Here is an 18,186-nt window from a genome sequence, read left to right as displayed (position 1 = left end):
CTCACAACCTCGGTGTGGGTCTCAGATCAGGCAGAAGGTGAGGACCAGCCCCCAAGGTTGCCCTCTGCAGTTCACATGCCTGCTGTGGCACCCACATTCACTTATACACGTGCACACACATGTACACATGTTAATGTTCTCAACTCTGGGCTTTGCTGCAACAAAAGAAATGGCCTTCCCTGTGGGTCCTTGAAATGTGGGGAGTGCTTCCCTGTCCCACCACCATTGGGTGTGTCCTGTCAGGGAAGCGCTGAGACACAGCTCAGGAGATAGGAAAACACCATCCAGGATGTGGGGAGCCAGAGTTGGGGTTCCCTGCCTCCTGGATATCTACTCACTGCTAGAATGCCACACAGAGGAGTCGGGAACAGAGGATGGGGGTTCACAGGACCGTAGGGGGCCCGAGGGCTGAGGATGACAACAAACCTGGGGCAGAGAAATGGGCAATGCAACTTAGCTCATCTGTGAAGGTAGCGATGGTGTCTGGAAGTTCAGAGAGGCCTTCTGGGGGAGGCTTAGGCTGTGGCTCTGTAGGCAAAGGCCTCTTCCATGCTCCCCACAGCAGTTTTCGATGAGACAGTCCATGCTTAGCCATACCATTTATTGACTGTTCATCATGGGAAATGGATGTGTACCAACTTCTCAGGGTGGACCAGAGATTAAATACCCTTTGCAGGAAGGAATGCCTGGGAAGGCTTATTGGCTAAACCCTCCGGCCTCCAGATACCTCACAGCATGGGGACCTCTGTCTTGGGACTACGTGATCACAGGTCGTTTCCTTATGTGGGAAGTGTGGCAGTGTTCCAGGCCAGGAATCTGGCAGGGAGCAGGGAGCCGCCTGCCACCTCAGGTGGGTGGGTGACTGGGTACCAGGGTCTCAGGGCCACTCTACTTCACCCAGCTTCCTGGCGTGGCCCATTGTCCCACACTTCCCCTTCCCAACGTGTCACTGTGACAGTCTATACCCGAGACTCAGACTCATTGTTGCCCCCATGCCCAACTTTTACATTCCACAGAATGGCTTAGACATTCTGGGGCTACTGTACTTTTGGTTCATTCCCATTTTGAATCACTAAAATCATTTTGCTAAAACCAAACCAAACCAAAAACAAACCAAAACAAAAAACTGTCGATATGGGAACTTTCTCACAGTATAAAGCTGTCTACTGTGCTGGTACAGAGAGTGACAAGATGTGACAGTGACCGCCTCTGGGCTTTGAGATCGCTGGTGATTCAGGTCGCCTATCTTTCTGCATCACATGGCATCTTTAGATTTTATTTTTTATATTTCTTTATTTTATGTGTATTAGTATTTGGTTTGCTTATATATCTGGGTACCACATGTGTGTTTGGTGCCCTCAGAGGTCAGAAGAGAGGAGAGGATCCTTTGGAAGTAGAGGGACAGACAGCTGTGACCGTGAGCTTCCATGTGGGTGCTGCAAATTCAACCAGGCTTTCTACTAGAGCAAAGGCTCTTAACCTCTGAGGTATCTCTCCTGCCCCTCCCATGTTACCTTTTTGATATATATATATATATATATATATATATATATGTATATATATATACATATATATATTCATTTTTGAAACACGGTCTTTCTATTAGCTTTGGCTGCCCTGGAACCTGATATGTAGACAAGACTGGCTGGCCTCCAACTCTCAGGGGTCCACATGTCTCTGCCTCCTGAGTGCCTAGAATAAAGGTGGTGTCACCCTGCCGGCTGCTCATATGTTGTCTTGATGAATACTCTCTCTCTCTCTCTCTCTCTCTCTCTCTCTCTTACACACACACACACACACACACACACACACACACACAAGCGATCTGGAAGCTCAGTACAGATTCAGCATCAGCTGCAGTGTTAGCTATCCCCCGGGGCTTATGGAATAGCTGCTCTCCCACCAGATAAGGAGTTACTGCCTATACTTGTTGAGTCGTGGGTTGGACAATCTCAAGGCCTAGGGATGTAGCTCACTGATGGAGCGAGTGCCTTGTATGACCGTGTCCCTGGGTTTGAGCCAAAGCGAAGCAAAAACAAATACACTTATTGATTAATTAATTGTCAAAGATGTACTTTGAGGAAACATTTCTTTTGAACTGCTTTTATTGGAAAAAAGAAGCAAGAAGCACAGAAGATTGGACGGATGCTTCATCGTGACCAGTTGTTAAACAGGGCTAACCTTGTCACATTGGTTTTAGGGGGAGACAGAAGTCGTCTCCCAAGTCATCATCTGAGCCGTCAGATGTCTCTGAAGGACATGCAGAATCTTTCAAGAGCGTCAGTGGTGAACTCCAGACCCGAGGACATACATTCTCTGAAGACTGTGGTCAGGCGTGCCTGGGAGAGGAGTAGAGAGGCCTCACACCGAGTAAACACGAGAGCTAATCTTGATACACGCTGTGCAATTTGTGTTGTTTTATTGTGAAATGAGAGTCTCGAGTAGCTGAGGCTAGCCCTGACCTTGAATTTCTCATTCTGCTTCTCCTGCCCTCTAGTGCTGGGATGACAGAGTGAGCTGCCATGTTGGGTTATGCACACCAGGGATTCAACCCTGGGCCTTTTGCATGCCAGGTAAGTCCCCCAGCCCCAGCTGAGCCACCACCCGGCTCCTTCAGCATACACTTTACCTCAACTGTTATCAAAGCGCCCTGGTACCCTCCTGAGCACCTTGGGCGTGACTGACTCACTCCCTAGGCCACGGGAGTCACAGAGCCCTTAAAAACATAAGCTGGACCTCCAAGTCCCCAGTTCCCAGGAACAGCACACTGCCCAGAACTCAGCACATGTCTCACACAGTCATGCGTGTTTGTAAAGGGAATGAATGCACGGAGACCAGGGAACCTCTGGCACATGGCATAGGGGTAAGACAGCGCCCCTGTGACGACAGCCTGGAGGGTAATGATGGTGGGCAGCAGCCAGAGCTGCCAAACAGATGTAGTTTCTATAAAAATCACAGCTAGTCGGGGGCCAGTGAGGGAACACTAACTGGACCCACATGTCGGGATCAGGTCACAGCCCGTCTGCTGGGCTGGGTATAGCTGAGGGCAGTGAGGTAAAAGCAAGAGCCCAGAGTAGGCTGCTGCTGCCTCCAGGCCTCTGGGTTAGGCCAGATACAGCTGCTTCTTCCCTACGCACCCACCCTGCCCTCGGCCTCCACACTGGGTGTCTTCTGCAGCTCTCCTGGATGAGGGTCAGCAGTTACCTCAGTGAAAAGGAGTCACATATCAGTAACTGCAGAAACAGCCTAAGATCCGCTCTCCCTGCTCACCCTCGCCTTTCCTAAAGGCTGCTCTTCGGCTGTTGGGGAGGGGCTTGGTCTTCACTGGTTTTGCTTTTAACTTGCCTAAAGGTGGAAGTCTTTGGACCAGCTTGCAGAACTTTCGGAGTGCAGGCCTCACACAGGCAAATTACCCCAGAATCCAAGAGATGGGACTTAGCCACTGCATATATCAAAGTCCTGGTGACCCCAGCTTGGCCTGCAGCTAAGTCTGTCCCTGAGGCTTGGTGGGCAGGTGTGAGCAGCGGCCATCAGCTATCTGGAAATGCCGCCTCTGGCTGTGGAAGGGTAACCATGGTCACCAGCAAGCGCCGGCTGATTTCTCACAAGTGCAATTTATGAGGTAAAAGTTTTGCTCTTCATAAAAAGGTCCCACGCTCCTGTCGGGAAGGGTAATTGCAGCTTTTAGCTGTCTGTGACACAGTCATTATCCATTTCCTCATGTGCTGAGGGGCGATTGCCCGTGGGATTTAGGTCATATTCTTGGCTAATGAGTAAAAGAGGATGTGAGGTGGCCGCGCAGGCCTCTGACTCAGCCGGCCGGGTCCCGAGCCTCTGGGGCGGCCCTCCCAGGCCTGGCCTTGCTTTGCTCACGTTGGTTGTGAACTTGGTTTTGCCTAGCCCGAGGTGGGTGAGGGGCGGCGCAGAGGGATGAGTGTGGCTACAGCAGCAAGTGCTTTTTATTCAAGACTCAAGAGTCTCACAAGAGGCACGTGGGTCAACGAGCTGGAGCAGTCCAGCGCCCGGTAGTCATCTTTATTTGGGTCACGTGACCCGGAGCCCCATACCTGCTGCTCCCTCCTCCCCCCTCCGCTCTCCACGGGGTGGGGGTGGGGGGCGCCAAGCCCATGCAAACACTGTTGCATCCGTGGCGGAGACTGAACACTTGAGAGTGAATTCCAAACAGCGGTTGGGTTTACTGTGGGATTTCAGGCCACTCCCTTTACCTGACCCCAGATCCTTGTCCTTTGGTTAGCACATTCCATTAGGACCAAGGGCACGCCTACCTGAGGTGGAGCGGAGAGGCGGGTTGATGACACCCCTCTTCTTCTCAGGCGCCTCCTCACCTCCCTTCAACCATCCGTGGTAGTTAGACAGGAAGTTAAATAGCTATTCTTCCTCGTGATGTGGAAGAGAAGACAAACCATTTGTCCAGGGTACAGAACTGACTCCTTTGCCGCGGCTCAGTCTCCAGCAGGATGTAGGCCCCAGGCCTTTTGCACAGGGAGATGAGGACACTCCTTGGAAACTGAGCCTTGGAAGAATATCACACGCTCACTTGTGCTTGCAACCCTGATGCCCCGCCCCCACCCTCCCTCCTTCAGGCTCAGAGCCCACAACTCCTCCCTGTGCAAGATGGGATGGGCTGAGGTTCACTGTTCCAACCTACTCACCAACAGGAAATAGCCCAGTGCTAGCGAAGAAGTGGCTGCGATCCTCTGGAGAGCACCGTGGAGACAGCAGAGTGCTCCTGCAGATGCTCCCAGGAGGAGCCTGACTCAGCACCCCGTGTGAGATAGCCCCAGCACAGGCCAGAGGCTGGACTAGCCCAGGCTAGGAAGGTCGCTAAGTCTGTCTTTCTCAGGTATCATCTGTGTCTTCATGTGTCATATGTGGACAGTATATGTATCTCAACTGGGCGTTGAGTTACATATACTGTCCACATATGTAATATGTGTTATTATGCTAATATGTAGAAAGCACTGGCCCTTTACTCCGGAGATGGGGCGACTGAGCCTTCTGGAAACCGGTGCTCCCTCCAGTTCTCCCCATGTTCCCATCTGCAGCTGCCTCAACAGCCAGTGTGCACTGCATCGAAACAACAAGGACAGGTCACATAGGTTTGCTTGTGTTGTGTGACTTTTCAGACTCAGATAAAATACTGCATTATGCATAAATAATAATAATAATACACCATTATGTATTAATAATAGTACTGCATTATGCATTAATAATAACAATACTGCATTATATCTGCAACCCAACTTGAATAAAACATTGTATTATTTCTGTTTTAATTTTAATTTCTCTGAGCGCCTTTCAGAGTCCTCCTTGTTGATCTGTCGTTCCTTTTAATCTCAGTGGAGAGACTACAGGATCTCACACAGCGTGTAAATTGACCTCCCAGTTCATAAAGTGCCCCGCCCACCTGTGCCCCAGCCAGAGCTGACCCAGGGCTCCTCTGGGAGATGGAGGCTGATGGAGGGACAACTCCTCTTGGGTGCGAGTGGACTTGAAGGCTGATCAGTTGGAGCCGTCCTTCCTTCTGTGAACCCCCTTCTCATCTTTTATTTGTTTTTGGAGACAGGGTCTCATTGTGTAGCCCTGCCTGTCCTGGAACTCACTCTGTAGACCAGGCTGGTCTTGAATGCACAGAGGTTCGCCTGCCTCTGCCCCTTGAGTGCAGGGATTAACGGTGTGTGCCACCACCTCTCGGCTCCTCTCTGCCTACTTTAACACAACACTGCGATCATAGATGTAAGGTTCCTTTCTTAATATTACTTCAAATATAAAGTGACATATATTTACCCTGTCGCCGTGGTGTTACCTGAGTGGCTGTTGTGACTCCCTCAGCAGCTCAGGCCTTGGCACATTGCAACCATGCTTTTGCTATGTAAGAAGCAAGCAACGACAACTTTTAGGGGGCCAGGGAAATTTTATTCCTTTGCATTATTTTCTTGGAACTCATGGACAAGAATGGGATCAAGGACTTAGTGAGCATGGATATATGACCTTCTGTTCTCGTTATTCTTGTTAACCAGAGGGACGGAGCCTCTGGCTTGTTATCCATCAGTGCATGCATTTACTCTTGGTTCATATATCCAACCACCCATCCGTCAATCCTATGTCACCCGTCCATCACTTATCTGCCACCTGTCTGTCACCCACCTGTCACCCATCCACTTATCCTATTCTGTTTCCTCCAAGCCTTAAATGTATTACAGATATTAAAATATAGTGTGCTCTGGCACATATGTGAAGATGAATATGGTGGGGAGTCACTGCCCTCCATCCCCCTCGATCCTCAGACACACACCTTCCCCATCCCCCCTCCATCCCCAGACACACAGTCCCTCCATCCCCCTCCATCCCCAGACACACAGTCCCTCCATCCCCCTCCATCCCCAGACACACAGTCCCTCCATCCCCCTCCATCCCCAGACACACAGTCCCTCCATCCCCCTCCATCCCCAGACACACAATCCCTCCATCCCCCTCCATCCCCAGACACACAATCCCTCCATCCCCCTCCATCCCCAGATACACAATCCCTCCATCCCCCTCCATCCCCAGACACACAATCCCTCCATCCCCCTCCATCCCCAGACACACAGTCCCTCCATCCCCCTCCATCCCCAGACACACAATCCCTCCATCCCCCTCCATCCCCAGACACACAATCCCTCCATCCCCCTCCATCCCCAGACACACAGTCCCTCCATCCCCCTCCATCCCCAGACATACAGTCCCTCCATCCCCCTCCATCCCCAGACACACAATCCCTCCATCCCCCTCCATCCCCAGACACACAGTCCCAGGCGCACTCCACCTCCATGCTCTGGGCTGACTTCCTCACTGATGCCAGGAGTCCCAGCCATCATGGCTTCTCTTTGCTTGTTTTGGAAGGTGGGGCTCTATAATTAAAGCCACGGATGGTTCCAGCTGTCTCTCCAGGGTCTGTGCTGGAGCTACCTGGCCTGAGACTGGTAGGGTGTCAGGTTGAGCCCCTCAGAGGAAGGAAAGACCAGCCCTGAGGGCCGATGGCCCATTGTGGAGCATTGGCTGAAGCAGCCGGGTCTGGTCTCCAGGGTGGCCTTGGAAGGCAATTGTGAGATGTTCTGTAGCCTGCGGCCCACCAACCCCAGATTGTCACTTGTCACAATGTGTCTATATAGGTACCTGGAATACACTCCAGAGGATTCTTTCTTTAGAGGAATGTTGGCAATCAGTCAATCAGTTTTACACACGCACACGCACGCGCACACACACTCACATACACATTCACATACACCACACACATACACACACACTCACAGACACACTCTGTCTCACACACACTCATATACTCACATACACCACACACATACACACATACTCACAGACACACTCTGTCTCACACACACACTCATACACTCACATACACACTCACACACATATACACACACATATACCACACATACAGTTACAGACACTCTCATACACATACACAGATACACTCACACCACACACCACCACATACATACACACACACCACACACATACACACAGTCACATAATATATATACACCATACATACTACACACACACATACCCACACACCACAATCACATTCACACACACTTATACACACACCCACACACATATACTCATAGACACGCGCATATATACCACACACAACACACAAACTGGAATGTATACACACACACACACACCTGGTTGGCTCAAACTCCCAGATATCCTGTCGAATCGGGATTGAGGATACAGGCGAGAAGGGAGCCTTTGACTCGGAGGTCAGGTTATGATAGCTTATTTATTCCTAAGTAACAATAGACAAATTGGTAGTGAAATGATATTGCATTCATTCACACACACACTTCACTGACCTCCTGTCTGGCCCAATGTCATAGCCTGGGCTCGGTGGCAGCTCGGTGGGTAAGGTTAGTCCTTCTGTTTTTGGGTCCCTGCTGTAGCTTGGTCTGTGGTGTGGACTTGTCTCATTCAGCAGCCGGCATAGGGCCGGGTGGGTGGACTCATCTCTCAGCACAGGACATCTCCATGGGACTCCCACAGTGAGTGAGCTGTGGTGGCCAGACTGGGGTATTTAAGCTACTCTTAGCCAATCGTGATTAAGGTGTTCACATATTACTTCATCAGGCATTTACCTTACTTCAGTGTTATACTCATGCACACACTCTAGGCTTGGTTTCCGTGGTTACGTTCATCCATGGTATCATTTCTTTACATTTTGTTCCTTACATATCCTCTTCCTCTGCTGGGATTAAGGTGTGTGTGGTTTCCTGGCTGGTTTCTAACTCAGTGAAATACTGTGTGTGTGTGTGGGGGGGGGGAAACACAGGTGTTCTGGCTGATTTTGTGGGTCAACTTGACACAAGCTGGAGTCATCACAGAGAAAGGAGCTTCAGGTGAGGAATTGCCTCCATGAGATTCAGCTGTAAGGCATTTTCTCAATTAGTGATCAAGGGGGGAGGGTCCTTTGTGGGTGGTGCCACCCCTGGGCTGGTAGTCTTGGGTTCTATAAGAGAGCAGGCTGAGCAAGCCAGGGGAAGCAAGCCAGTAAGAAACATCCCTCCATGGCCTCTGCATCAGCTCCTGCTTCCTGACCTGCTTGAGTTCAAGTCCTGACTTCCTTTGGTGATGAACAGCAGTGTGGAAGTTTAAGCTGAATAAACCCTTTCCTCCCCAACTTGCTTCTTGGTCATGATGTCTGTGCAGAAATAGAAGCCGTGACTGAGACGGGTAGGGGTTCCTTCTCATGGAGTGGATCTTAAGTCAAATCTGGTTGGTTTCTCTCACAACTTCTGTGCCACCATTGCCCTAGCATATTTAGCAGGCATTGTAGGTTCAAAGTTTTGTGTCTGAGTTGGTGTCCAAGTTTCTCTTTTGGTGACCTACAGAGTATCTTCTGGTACCACAGACACTAGAATGTAGGGTGAGGGCTCCATGTAGACATCAGCTCAATCTCTCTGTGTTCATTTGGTTTGTGGCAAGCAACTGTTGGTCTTAGCAACGGCCTGGGTTATTTGGGATTTCCAAGGACCCTATTGGCCAACAATTCAAATGCAACCCAGTCCCACTGGAAGTCTCACCTGGTGACATGAGATGGCAAGTTGAGACTCTGTATCCCCCATTACCAGGAGTGCTAATTAGGATGACCTTTACATACTCCAGGGAGTTTCCACCCCCACCAATGCCCTCTGACTCCAGACATCTCTCCCTGGACGCTATTCCGCCACTTGTTCCTCTCCCCACCTGTCTCCATTCTTCCAGTAAAGTCTATTCTATTTTCTCCTCCCAGGGAGATACATGTGCCCTGGCCCCCTCTTCTTTACGTAACCTCTGTGTATGGATTGTAGCTCAATTATCATTTAATTAATGGCTAATATCCGCTTACATGTGACCACACACCGTATTTGTCTTTCTCAGTCTGGTTACCTCACTCAGGATGATTTTTCTAGTTCCATCCATTTGCCTGAAAATTTCATGATGTCTTTGTTTTTTTGTTCTTTTGTTTTTAAACAGCTGAGTAATAAATACTCCATTGTGTAAATGTAAGACATTTTCTTTATCCATTCTTCAGTTGAGGGATATCTGCAGAGAACATGATTGAGCAAGTGTCCTTGTGGAAAGATGGTTCATCTTTTGGGTATATAGATAGAGTGATATTGTTGGGTCTTGGTGTAGATCAATTCCCAACTTTCTGAAGAACCACCATATTGGTTTTCATAGTGGCTGTAGGAGTTTGCACTCCCACCAGCAATGGAGGAGTGTTCCCCTTTCTCCACTTCTTCACCAGCATGAGCTGACGATTGTGTTATTGATCTTAGGTGTTCTGACAGGTGTAAGGTGGAATCTCAAAGTAGTTTTGATTTGCATTTCCCTGATGGCCAAGAATGTTGAACATTTCTCTAAACATTTCCCAGCCATTTGAGTTTCCTGTGTTTGAGGAAATATTGAGAATTTTTATTATTTTACATCTGTACTCCATTTTTAATTTGGATTATTTGGCTTTTGATATCTAGTTTCTTGAGCTCTTTATGTATTTTGGCTATTTGTCATCTATTAGATGTGGAGTTTATAAAAATCTTTTCCCATTTTATAGGCTACAGCTTTGTCCAAATGGCAGTGTCCTTTGTCTTGGCGATGCTTTTCAGTTTTATGAGGTCCCATTTATGAACTGTTGATCTTAGTGTTAGCACTATTGCAGGAAGCTGTTCAGGAAGCCGTCTCCCAGGCCAATGTGTTTAAGGCTATTCCCCACTGTCTCTTCTATCAGATATCAGATTTGGTGTGTCTGGTCTTATTCTGAGGTACCTGATAGACTTGGACTTGAGTTTTGTGCAGGGTGATAAATAAATTTGAATCTATTTGCATTCTTCTATGTGTTGATACCTAGCATAACCAGGACCAATAGCTGAAGATGCTGTCTTTTTCTCTAGTGCGCATTTCTGGCTTTTTTTTTTTAAATCAGGTCTCCATATGTGTATGGATTTAACTCTGGGTCTTTGGTTAGATTCCACTGATCAATGTGTCTGTTTTTAGACCAATGTGGTTTTTATTACTGCGGCTCTGTAGTGCAACTTGAAATTGGAAATGGTGAGACCTCTGGCAGTCCTTTTATTGTTCAGGATTGTTTTAGCTATCCTGTTTTTTTGTTTGTTTGTTTGTTTGTTTTTTGTTTTTTTTGTTTTTTGTTTTTTTCATATGAAGTTGAGAATTGTCCTGTCAAGGTATATGAAGAATTGTGTTGGAATTTTGATGGGAATTTCATTGAATCTGTAGATTGCTTTTGGTAGGATGGCCATTTTCACTTTGCTAAGCCTACAGCTCCATGGACATGAGAGATCTTTCCATTTTCTGATATCTTCTTTAAAGACTTAACGTTTTTATCATATGAGTTTCTCGATTGTTTACAGTTATCCCCGGGAGAGTTTATATTATTTGAGGTGATTGTGAAGGCTGTCATTTCCCTTATTTCTTTCTCAGTCTATTTGTCATTTGTATATAGGAGGGGTACTGATTTTTTCTAGTTAATCTTGTATTTAGTTACTTTGATGAAGGTGTGTATATCAGCTCTTCCTACAGTTCCCTGGTGGAATTTTTAGGGTTACTTATACATACTGTCATATCATCTGCAGTAACAATACTTTGACTTTTTCCTTTCCAATTTGTATCCCCCTGATCTCCTTCAGTTGTCTAATTGCTCTCCCTAAGGCTTCAATTCTATTTTGAATAGATATGGAGAGAATGGACAACCTTGTCCCTAATTTTAGTGGAATTGCTTTGAGTTTCTCTGTGTTTAACATTGGCTTTTGATTTGTTGTGAATTGCCTTAATTATGTTGATGTATGTCCCATGCATCCCTAATCTCTCCAGGGCTTTCCTCATGAAGAGGTGTTGGAGTTTGTCAAAGGCTTTCTGCCTCTAATGAGATGATCATGTAGATCAGTTTGTTTATATGGTGGATTACATTTATTGATTTTTGTATATTGAACTGTCCCCGTATCTTTGGGAAGAAGCCCATCATGGAGAATGATCTTTTTGATGTATTTTTGGATTCTGTTTGCAAGTATTTTGTTAAGTATTATTATTGCATATGCCAATTGGTCTGCAATTCTGTTTCTTTGTTGAGCCTTTCTGTGGCTTAGGTTTCTTAGGTAACTGTGGCCTCATAATAAGAATTAGACAATGTTCCTTCTTTTTCTTTGTTTTTGTTGTTTTGTTTTTTGAGACAGGGTTTCTCTGTGTATCCCTGGCTATCCTGGAACTCACTCTGTAGACCAGGAGGGCCTCAAACTCAGAAATTCACCTGCCTCTGCCTCCCAAGTGCTGGGACTAAAGGCGTGTGCGCCACCACTGCCCGGCTGTTCCTCCTATTTCTATTTTGTGGAATAATTTGAGGAATATTAGCATTAACTCTTCTTTGAAAGTCTGGTAAAATTTTGTGCTAGAACCATCTGGCCCTAGGCTTTTTTTGGTGGGGGGGGGGGGGATGGGACACTTTTAATGATTCTATTTCACTAGGGATTATAAGTCTATTTAACTTGTTTATCTGATCTTTATAACTTTGGTAAGTGGTACCTATTGGGAAATTTTTCCATTTCTTTAGAGTTTCCAGTTTTGTAGAATACAGGTTTCTAAAAGTATGTTCTTAGAATTCTCTATATTTCCTCAGTGTCTGTTGTTATGGCCCCCGTTTTATTTTTCCTTTTATATTCCCTTCCCTTCCCTTCCCTTCCCTTCTCTTCCCTTCCCTTCCCTTCCCTTCCCTTCCCCTCCCTTCCCCTCCCCTCCCCCTTCCCCTCCTCCTCCCTTCCCCTCCCCTCCCCTCCCCTTCCCTTCCCTCCCTTCCCCTCCCTTCCCTTCCCTTCCCTTCCCTTTTTTCTTTCAGGGCTGTTGTTAAGTTGCTAGTATGATCTCTCTCCATTGGTTTTAATGTAGGCACTTTGTGCTATGAATCTCCCTCTTAGCAACACTTTCATTGTGTCCTATAAGTTTGGAGATGTTGTGTATTTAATTTCATTATATTCTAGAAATTCTTTAATTTCTTTCATTATTTCTGTCTTGACCCATTTTCATTCAGTAGAGTGTTGTTTAGTTTCTATAAATTTGTAAGCTTTCTGTTGTTTCTGTTATTGTTGATATCCAGCTTTTGTGCATGGCGGTCTGACAAGTGTATAGTCAGTGTTGGAGAGTGTTCCATAGGTCTGAGAAGAAGGAATGTTTTTTGTGATTGGATGGAAATGTTCTGTAAATATCTGTTAGGTCCATTGGTTTATAATGTCTGTTAGCCCCAGAATTTCTCTGGATGACCTATCCTTGGGTGAGGGAGGGCATTGAAGTCTCCCACTATCAGTGTATGAGGGTCAATATATGACTTAAGCTGTAGTAGTGTTGTTTCTTTTATAAACTTGTGTTTCCTTGCTCTGGAGCTTAGATAGCAAGAATTGAAATGTCATCTTGGTGAAATTTCTCTCTGAATAGTAGGTGTTGCTATAGAAGTAATTTTATGGGGTGTTTCTGCTCCTCTTTAGCCCACAGAACTCCAGAATAAACAACAGAGGGACATATGAATTTATTAACAAGCTGTAAACCTAAACTTGGCAGGTTCTGAGATACTATAACCTACAACCCAACCATATATTCCTGTATTCATGGCCAACTGAGACTTGTTCTGTTTGCTCTGCTCAGTGTGTGTCATTGGGTGATTTTCTCTTGGTCACATACATATGATCCATCCCCATGGTCCATTCTGTCTCATGGCTACCTCCTTATCCCCATTCCTTTTTCTTCTTGCTGTGGTCCCTACCTGAGACCCTCTACTCCAGCTCAAGTCCTCCTTTCCACTCTCTCCTGCTCAGTCACAGGCTCTAGACTTTTATTATACAATCAGAGATTATTGGGGAGCATTCTTTATAGCACATTGGTCAATAACAATGCCCATGTCCAGACTACAACCTGATCTTGGGGCACAGAACTCAGCATCTGAATACATAGTGCACAAGACCAACCAATCCTAACATAATGTCATTTCCTATCTTTTTTGATTAGTTTTGGTTTGAAGTCTATTTTTTAAGATATTAAAATAGCTATATCAGCTTGCTTCTTAGGTCCATTTGCTTGGAATATCCTTTTCCAATTCTTTATTCTGAGGGAATGTCTATCTTTGGTGTTAAGGTGTGTTTCTTGGATGCAGCAGAAAAAATGGATCTTGTTTTCATATGCACTCTCTTGGTCTGTGTCTTTTTATTAAGGAATTGAGATCATTGATATTGAGAGCTGTCAGTGAACAATGATTGTTGATTCCTGTTATTTTGTTATTGTTGGAGGTGTTGGTGTTGATTGTGATAGTGGTAGTGGTGTGTATATGTGTGTGTGTGTGTGCACATGTGCGTGCGTGTGCATGTGTGTTTACCTTTTTTTGATTTTACTGGTGTGAGATTATTGATTTCCTATGTTTTCATGGCTGGCATTAATCTCTTTTAGGGAGAGTTTTCCTTCTAGCACCGTTTGTAGGGCTGGATTTGTAGATAATATTATTTAAATTTGGCTTTAACGTGGAATATATATTTCCTCCATCTATGACAATTGAAAGTTTTGCTGGGTATAATAGTCTGGGATGACAACTGAGGCATTTTAGAGTCTTTAGAATACCTACCTGTTCAGGCCCTTCTGGCTTTTAGAGTCTTCATCAAGAAGTCAGGTATAATTCTAATGGGTCTATAGATCTACCTTTATATGTTACTTGGTCCTTTTTTTCATTCCTCTTTTAATATTTTCTCTTTGTTTTGTGTATTTAGTGTTTCAGTTATTATGTGGTGAGGGGACTTTCTTTTTTCATCCCATCTATCTGGAGTTCTATATGCTTTTCATAACTTTACAGCCATCTACTTCTTTAGGTTAGGAACATTTTCTTGAACATATTTTTCTGGGCCTTTGAACTTGGACTCTTCTCCTATTTCTATTCCTAATATTCTTAGGTTTGGTCTTTTCATACTGTCTCAGGTTTCCTGAATGTTTTGGTCAGGATTTTTTTTAGATTTAGCATTTTCTTTGACTAATGTATCCATTTCTTCTATCATATCTTCAATGCTTAAATTCCTTCTTCAATTTCTTGTACTTACTCATTTCCTCCAATTGTTTGTTTGTGTTTTCTTGGGTTTCTTTAAGGGATTTATTCATTTCTTCTTTAAAGCCATCTATCATCTTCATATAGTTGGTTTTACAGTCTTGCTCTTGTGCTTCAGCTGTGTTGGACTATCCAGGGCCTGTTGTGGTAGGATAGCTGGGCTCTAGTGGAGACACAGTGCCCTGACTGCTGTTGATTGTGCTTTACATTGGGTTTGGGAGGATTATAAATCTAAGTGTGGATTTCTGTGTTTTCCTCTGTTGAGTGGATTTTTTTCCCTTGGTTTCTGTTTCCTCCCTGGATTTTCAGAGAGTGTGGTGGCTGTGTGTTGACTGTTTTACTGTCCTGCTCAATCTGTGTGTTCACAGGGAATACCTGCTGGGGTTAGAGGCTGAGCTACTAGAATGAGTTGAGGGAAGAAGGTTGGGAGAGAAGGTCTTTGTGATCCATTGGGGATGAGGTCAAAGAGAAAAGGGAGATGGCAGTGGGTTTCCTGCTCCAGATTTTTGGAGGAGACTGAAGGGATTGGATCTCAGGAGCAGAAGGAGAGGTGTGGGTATGTCTTCTGCCTACTTGTTGCCCTGGGAGGCGTGACCCTTGTGTTAGCAGGGGGTGGCTGCTGGGGCTGGGGCCTGAGACACAGCAGTGAGTCAGGGAGGGAGGTTAGAAAGGGAAGATCCATGGAATCCACAGGAGATTGGAGGTGAGAGTATGTGCATGCAAGGGAGGCTTCCATTTGTATTCTGCTGGAGAGTTGGGGATGAGGTGGATGGATTGCATCTTGGAGAACAGAGATAGAAGGGAAGATTTGTGGGCAGCCTACCTGATGTTCTGGCAGGCATGGCCTGTGGGTTATCAGGGGATACCTACTGGAATTGCGGAGATAAAGTGACTGAGTGCTAGGATGGGGGGTTAGGAGGCGATGTACTGTGAGATCCTTAGGAGATGTGGGCCAGGATGGGGGAGGGGAGGAAGGCTGCAGCTGGTGTTCTACTGAAACATGAGGTATGGGACTGGGAGTGGTGAGGTCTTCAGTTAGCTTACCTGTTTCCCTGTTTTGCTTAACTGGTGTGTTCCCAGGGAATGCCTGTGGTGTCGGAGGCTGGGAGTCATTGGGCTTTCTTGCTCCTTTCTCCATCTTATTCAGACTGGTCATCTAATTCATGTTTAACTTGGGTCTTCCTGCCTCCGCTAATTGTCCTTAGAAGCACCCTCAAGCCAGAGCACCATGAGCAGAGGCATGTCTCCTATGTGGTTCTAAAATCAGTCAAGTTGACAGTGGTTGAGCATCATACCCAAGGTCTCTAAATATTTACTTACTCATCTGTAAAATGTGAACTCTAATCCTGCCCTGCTCACAGGACTAAGTGGGAGCATGCATGTGTCATGCCTCACATGCGATAGGAAGTAGATGATAGAGTCCCTCTCTCCCAGGCACTGACTTCTGTGAAGCCATTTTAAAAGCAGCAGAGGAAGTGTTAATCTTTTATAAAGGATAAGCAAACTTCTTAATTTTTTAAAGACAAGGTCTCACTGTGTAGTCCTGGCTGGCTTGGATTTTCAGAGGAGGCTATCTGCCTCTGCCTTCCAAGTGCTGAGATTAAACACATGAGTAACATGCCTAGGAATGGACTCTTTGAAAAATACTCGCAAGGTCACAGAACCCAGCACAGGTGAACCGTAAAGGAGCTGGTGTTTTCAAAGGCCTCTGGAGAGGGGGAGTTTCAAAGCACGATTTCTTCCTAGTGCAGCAAGAGCAGAGTGCCTACTCTTCAGCAGTCCTACTGTACGTGCATGCATATGTGAGGGCGGCGCTCAGATGTGTATGCAGCAGTTTTTATTCATGGCATTGCTTGCATTGTAAAAATAAGTTAGATGCCTGCCACAGGGCACTTCACCAAGCTCAGACACAGCCATACCTCAAAAACGCAGCTGGGAATGACTGAGCACGTCTGTCAGTAATGGAAACCCAGGTTTGTGAGATGAAAAGGGTTCTGAATGTATCATTGAATAAATGGCACGAGTTCCAAATGACGACACGCACAGTGTGAAAACTTGGGGATGGTGACACTTAGAGAGCAAATGTCCTAGGCGGTTTCTGAGGTCCCTGTCCCTGGATAAAAAGACGGATAAAAAGACCTCTTCGATTGTTCACACACAGTCCCCTCACCCCTGCAGGGACACCTAGTCACATTAGTCACATACACGGTAGTTACACACAGCTCAGAAACCAGTCCCAGTGCTTCTGAGTTTATGCTCCAAAATGCTGCCTGACCCACATTGTGGGTCAGAGGCTCCTTGCCTCAGTTTCCCCAGAATAGGGAAGCAGTGTCATAAGCCAAGGGTAGTTCAGGCTTCCACAGAGGTGAGAGACTTAAGTTAAACCTTCTCTGTCTCCTCAACTGTACAGGGAGCAGAGGGGACCCAGTCAGCAGTGGTCATATGACATGGTTGTCTGGACTCTCAGCCCCAAGGCACAGACAGGCACTGTTCTGTAAAACACCAAGTGCTGGGTGCAGAAAGGTCAAGATTCAGGCTGCTTGCCCTGGAGGAGCTCAGCCCAGGGAAAGCAAATAGCTCAAACCTCCATGTGACTGGCAAGAGAGAAGGTGACCTGGCCAGGGAGGAGGTACCCTGTGCCGCACCTGAGGAAGGGGTGTGGTGAGGCAGGGGGAGCCTCATGGATGGAGGAAGCAGCTGTTGTTGGGCTCCTCTGGGAGGTAGCTTCACTCTCTCGCACTCTGTCTCTTTGCTGTGTGGCCTGCAGAACATCAGACATACCCCCAAGGAGCCAGCATCATGGGGTTTGCAATCAAGAGGACATTGTGCAGAGTCTGGAATTTAATTCTGCATCCCACTCCCAGCGTTGCTAAGCACATCCAGAGAGGAGGGTCCCATATGGAGACTGTTCAGAGACCCCATGGTGGCCGAGCAAGTGCTGGGTGGCTCCCAGAGGGAGCCAGCGAAGTCCAGGTCCCCACAGTAGCCACTCAGAAATGACTCTAGCCAGTGGCAGACACAGGCCCCAGCCCTGATATCTCTGAGACACAGCTTGTGGCTGAAGGACTAACCCAACATGTTTAGCAACTGAAATTCCCAGGGAAATGTTGCCTTACTTCTGTAGGCATGGGGAAGTGTGTGTGTGCGTGCGTGTGTTTGTGTGGTGTGTGTGTGTGTGTGTGTGTGGTGTGTGTGTGTGTATGTGAGGTCTCTTCCTCTGTCACATGCGGATGGAACTCAGGTCATCAGGTTTGATGACCCATGCATCTATCTACCTACTGAGACATCTTACTAGATCCTGAAGTTGTCATTCAAGGCACCCCTTTATACCGAGCATGCAGAGAAAGACTAGCTTCCCTAAATCTAATTTTCTGATGTTGTATCTGGAGTCTGAGCTGTAAAGTAAGGCTGGAGTACTGGGTGAGGACTAGCGCTCTGGGACAGAACTCTGCAGTGAGAAGGTCACAAGGTCATAAAAGGTGTAGACTGCTGGGATTGTTTTGCACTGCCATGCCTGGCACAGTGATGTGTCACCTGCA

This window comes from Apodemus sylvaticus, chromosome 6, assembly GCF_947179515.1.
Source record: "Apodemus sylvaticus chromosome 6, mApoSyl1.1, whole genome shotgun sequence".
Classification (NCBI taxonomy): domain Eukaryota; kingdom Metazoa; phylum Chordata; class Mammalia; order Rodentia; family Muridae; genus Apodemus; species Apodemus sylvaticus.
Note: the sequence above shows the minus strand (reverse complement) of the source record.